The following is a 6232-nucleotide window of genomic DNA, read 5'->3' on the forward strand; positions in this document are numbered from 1 at the left end:
GGACAAAAGCCCGATTCCCGTGGTTGAGGAGACCAAATTTCTGGGAATTATATTTGACAGGAAGCTATCTTTCATACCTTATTTAAAATATGTTAAAAAGAAAGGGCTAAAGGCCCTAAATATTCTCAAAGTTATTGCCAGCACAGAGTGGGGAGCAGACTGTAAGGTTATGCTCCGACTGTATTGATCTTTGATTAGATCTAAACTAGATTACGGCTCTATTGTGTATGGGTCTGCACGCAAGACTTACTTGCAGATGCTTGATCCCATACACAACCAGGGACTTAGACTTTGTCTTGGTGCTTTCAGAACATCTTCTGTGGAAAGTTTGTATGTTGATGCACACGAACCTAGTTTGGGTGCTAGACGTGCAAAGCTGTCTCTGCAGTATGCTACCAAGATAAAGTCAATGCCAAAACACCCCACCCATGACGCTATCTTTGACAACCGATTTATGAAGTTGTTTGATGCGAAGCCAAATGCAATCTGCACATTTGGTCTTTGCATTAGGCAGCTTTTATCTGCTTTCAACATTGATCTTTCAGACATTTTGGAAACACCTTCATATTTTGTTTTGCCACCTTGGTGCATAAAACCACCTAAAATTGTGTTGGATCTCGTGCATCTGAAGAAAGATCGCACGGATCCAATTATTTATAGCCAATATTTTATGGAAATAAAAGAGAAATACTGTGACTACATCCCTATTTACACGGATGGGTCACGGGATGGGAATTCTGTGGCTTGTGCCATAGTTTTTCCATCAGACAAAATAATCTCTATGAGATTGCCTGATTTGGCATCTATATTTAGTGCCGAAACTTGGGCAATTATTAAAGCCCTAGAGCAAATCAAAAACTCTAGTTCCTCTAAATTTATAATTTATACCGATTCACTTTCATGTCTCCAGTCTTTACAATATATGAAGCTGGAACATCCCTTAATTGGGATGCTGATACGAAAGTGTGTCTTTTTATCTATTAACAATAAGAATATTGTGTTTTGTTGGGTACCCAGCCATGTTGGCATCAGAGGCAATGAAAAGGCAGATTGTGCTGCCATGTCTGCTTTGACTTTGCCACGTGCCAATGCTGGTATTCCCTATAGTGATCTCAAACATCACGTAAACAATTATATCTTTTCTACTTGGCAAGATGATTGGAACGGTGCAGTCGCGAACAAGCTTCATTCTGTTAAGCCAGTCCTGAGAGTGGCAGTCCTCCTATAGGCAGTGCAGAAGGGATGAAATAGTCTTGTGTCGTGCTCGCATCGGACATACTTACATTACCCATTCATTTATTCTCAAGAAGGATCCTCCACCTCAGTGTGAGCATTGTCAGTGTACACTGACGGTGCACCATATTTTGGTAGAGTGTAATCATCTGATCCAGACTAGAAACGATATATTTGAAGCAAGGGATGTGGTGGAATCCTTTAGATTCCACCCCGAACTTGTACTAAATTTTTTAAAAGAAACTGGATTTTATGCCAAATTTATATTTACTTTTGTGTAATATTTGATTTGTAACATGAATTTTACCTTTATAACAAATGTGATATGTATTATTTTGTACAGCTCTTTACACCGTCTTTGACTTAACATTTCAAATTTCATGTACCACCGCACAGCTCTATACACTGTTTTTAACCTAACCTTTTATTTTTTATTTTTACCATTGTATGACACCCAATAGCCGATGTATTATTTGTGCTGGGGTGTCGTTAAACATCCATTCAATTAAAAAACCGCCATATAACCGTAAATAAAATGTGTTGAGTGTGTCGTTAAATAAAACATTTCCTTCCTTCTATTAGTGATAAATAAATATAACTTTTAATCGATCCCACAAATAATCTACAACCCTTTTACTGAATACAAAATATTATTTGTCTAATTAGTCCTAATGATTGTGCTCACCAAACTACTCTGTCTGTTATGCGTAATATTATTTTCAGGTCATGTTTCGTTAGGCCCTTTTGCAGGTTCTATCGCTACATTGAGGGCAATAAATATGAATTGTCATTTTTTGTGAATTTATTGGTGTATAATAGTCAGATTTAATTGTATAAAATCATGTAGCATAGCGCAGCGATTTAATACTAATTTTGTGCCTGTTTTTCATTGATTAAAAAAGGCAAACAATTCTTGTGAACAACAACTTATTTAGTTAAACAGACGCATAAAAAAGTTTGTAACATTCTTCCACGACCAGTTTTACATAATGACGTCCTATTTGACAAAATGATGTCATTTTCCAAGGTTTATTGACGAATAACATTCAGATTTTTGGTGACATCGTCCCAATCAGAATGGAATATAACAACAGAAAGTTTGTAATTATTAAAAAGGATACAAGAACTGAACATCTGTTTTCACAATTTTGTTTTCTGTTTTATTAAACTTTATTCTGGACTTGTATGTGATTGAATAAGCATACAAGAATGGGGGTGGGGTGGTGTTAAGGGTCAACTGGCAACTGCCCCCACCCCCATGCTGGAGTAAATCCTTGCATTCAGGTAAATATGATGGAAACATTTGGGCAAAATGAGCTAGCTCATAAACCTTTCACCATACTAGGGCGTAGCCAGAGGAAAAAATGCCGAGGCAAATCCATACCTGTAAAATAAATATCAGTGTCATGGGGAAAAATAAAATAAATCTGGGGAAATTCCAGTTGAGGCAAGTACCACGTCTGCCTCATGCTGGCTACACCATTGCCATATATTTCCATCATCCTATTTCCATCATCCTATTTGTTTGCCATTATATATATCTAGCTGTTTGGTAGTAATGCAGATATGAATAATGTTATCCAGATTTGGGATTTTATTTTTAATTTCAACAAAAAACCTACCCACCAACATCTAAAAAAAGGGGGGAGTCCGCATGCCTTCGTTGGCTGCACTGAAGTGGATTCCAGATTTGAGAAAAGATAAATGAAAACCGTATCAAAGCAATACATTTTTATTCAGTATAAGACAATAATTATCTGTCAACACCATAACCCAGGCAAGGCCCCATGCTTATAAAACCTTTATACAGTATAGACAAATTTCTAATAACATCTTGAAACTTTAACGTCATGGCAACACATGCAAATTAATTTTATAAGCAAATTTAAGCATTTATTCACTAAATATGACTGGAATATGGTAAATAGAATAAGTCTAAAAATAAATTCATCAGCCAGGCTAGAGGTTTTCGCAACTATCTTAGCACTACGATACCGTAAAACTGCCACCGATATCACTACGACAAGCATTATAGTGACGTCATAGCCTATGATGGTTTTACGATATAATAGCACTAAGATAACTTACAAAATATGAGCCCAGGTCTATTTTTGTTGTATTTTATTTGTCTTTAAAAAAGAAAATTAATTTGGCCATTAAGAAAAAGTTGAATTTGGTGAAGAAAAACTGAAAGGCATTATAAAAGAAAATGTCACAAGTTTGTACCCTGAAGCATTCTTAAAGCCATGCATAGTTTGAGGTTTTGGGTCACCCAGATCTGAAATTGGATATACATGTGCAACAAACTGACAATTTTTAACAACAAATAAATATTAAAACATTTCCAATAAACCAAAACAAGCAAATCTGACTTTGTGACTATAGCATAAAACATTGATAGAAATCAAGACAGAACATTTTTAATAAACAAGTTTATATATATTCAACAAAATTAATTATGAGTGAGCATACTTTTTGGTAATTCTTTACTAAATTCTCTCATTATTTTGTTACGTTTTGATCACAGAGCTATGTCATCTAAACAGGTCGTATTATGGTATGGTGTTGTCTGGCAACTTTCCGTGTCTGGAGCATATCTTTCTTATTAATTCATATAGGATAATTAAACCTTGCATGCAAGTTTAACTTGGGATGGTGGTGTGTCACATACAATAACTAGGTCACCACGACCTACTTCTCATGGGTGTATCATGTAACCTTACTAGTGTTCTTTTACTGGTATTGCATTAAAAGAAGAATTAGTAAATTTGGAAAAAGTTGTATTAATTATGTTCTATTTTTATTGCTTATAAAGTATTCATATTGTAAAATGTTGGGAGAGGCCTTAATATAGGCTAACACCTGTTAGCCAATCCCTTGACCACTACTGTTTTTGAATGGCAATACATATTGTTGAAACCAAAGAAAAATACAAAACATATTTACTTGCCCTTAATTAATTTTGCTGAGTATGTATACTGGTACCTGGTTTACATAAAATGTTATGTTGTAGGTAATGGGTATACAACAAAATTGCCTCCTGACCCTCCCAAGTGGTCAGATCTTGAACAGCCCTAAGGATTAAAAGTACAGAGTATCAGATAGTTTATTAGTTGCATAGCCACTTAGCCACCCAGCAGCTGAATTCATAACAAATGGTCCCAGTACATTGATTAACATATATACAAATATAAACAAATCTTCAGCATTTGAAGTGTAACATCTACCAATCCCAGAATGCGCCAATAATGGGCCTTCTTTGCAAATCCAATACTTAGAGTAGGTCATACCCAAATATTATGTTCCAATCCCACAATAGATATAAATATAATATACATAGAAGAATGCAATATTATTGTTAAATATTTCAAACTTTTACACTGAGGACAATGGACAAATTGTAGGCAATGATTCTACACTACAGACATGCATACACTTTGAAGTGGATAATGAGCCAATAAGTATGTTGTCAGTATGATTAAAATCACATCCACTAGTCTATATAACTAGTCAAAGACCCCCAAAAAGAAGTTTATTGTGTTTAACAACATCACTAGAGCACATGGATTAATTAATCACTGACTATTGGATGTCAAACATTTGGTAATTCTGACTCGTAGTCATCAGGAAAAACCCGCTACATTTTTCCTGATGCAGCAAGATAGCGCTTTACCACTGGGCTACGACCCACTCTTAGTTAAAGACCAAAGACAAGTGGAGCTGATTTTAATCAGATTGGTATGTTGTTTTTCATTTGATATCACATTTCCTCTCTCCAAGGTAATATGTTCCACATTTAGTTTCTACTGAATTCCACAGGTTGGCCTATACCCCCACCCCCAGACTATGTCCAAAAACTCCCATCAATTTTCCAAACATATTTAACTAAAGCAATGGTTGCATTATTCCATGCAAAAGAACAATTTATTATTATAAAAACTCTTACAAAAATACATTGTACGACAAATATTCACACGGAAATCAGTAGATTGACTAATATAAATATTTATAATTTTACTACAAGTATAAATGTTGACAGTGCTATAGATGAATAACATGCACTATACATGTTTTAGATATAGCTACCAAGTTTACAGCAAATGTTAATCTATATGTGCTTAGTACAATGTACAGCCATACAGAAACCTTGGTGTATTAGTATAATAGATCATGACTGTTTCAAGAAATGTTCTTATATCTAAGTAATACATTTTTAAAATTGATGCAATGAGAACACAGAGATTCTATGGAGAACATCACTATGATACATGTAAGTCATAATATCTCACTGTTCACAAACATGTACTGTGAAATCCTTTGTTTTTACTGGCTTAAATTTCGTGGTTTTGCTAAAAAAAAACACCTAAAAAAACAACCCCACATTACAATGGACATCGAAATTTGTGGATCGATAATTTCATTATGTTCTTAATTTTGTTGACTGCAATAGTCCATAAATGACATGAAAATTAGACCACCATGAACAAAAGTAACTTAATAGTAATTCAGGTACAGCAAAATCACCAGATCTTAATTCCATGTAAAAGAAAACATTTTTTCTTTTAAAGCATCAGTTTTCCTTGTGTGTTTTTTTTTTGTTGTGGGCTTGTTTTAGTGGGGTTTTTTTTTTATTGCAATCTGTATTTAACTATTAATATAATTATGTTTTTATTAATTAATAATTTTAAATATATATATAATCCAAGTATATCTATTTGCAGCATAAACAGAGATGAAAGTTTTCCGGATTTATCCACAATTCTACATTTTTAATTGTCTTGTACAGGTTACCACGTTACGACAAATGAAATAAATACATGTGTTGTAGTTAAAAAATAAAAACACTGCTAAAACTTGAAAGTCCTTCATTATTAAAGATACATGTATGCAAGACTATCTTTCTGACAAACAAAAGCCAGAGAAATCATTATAATTCTTTAGATTACATTTGGATGTATTAAACATGTTTGTATCTTTCAGCTAAAAGAAAAAAGAAGCA

Source organism: Gigantopelta aegis, chromosome 3, assembly GCF_016097555.1.
Source record: "Gigantopelta aegis isolate Gae_Host chromosome 3, Gae_host_genome, whole genome shotgun sequence".
In the NCBI taxonomy this organism is placed as follows: domain Eukaryota; kingdom Metazoa; phylum Mollusca; class Gastropoda; order Neomphalida; family Peltospiridae; genus Gigantopelta; species Gigantopelta aegis.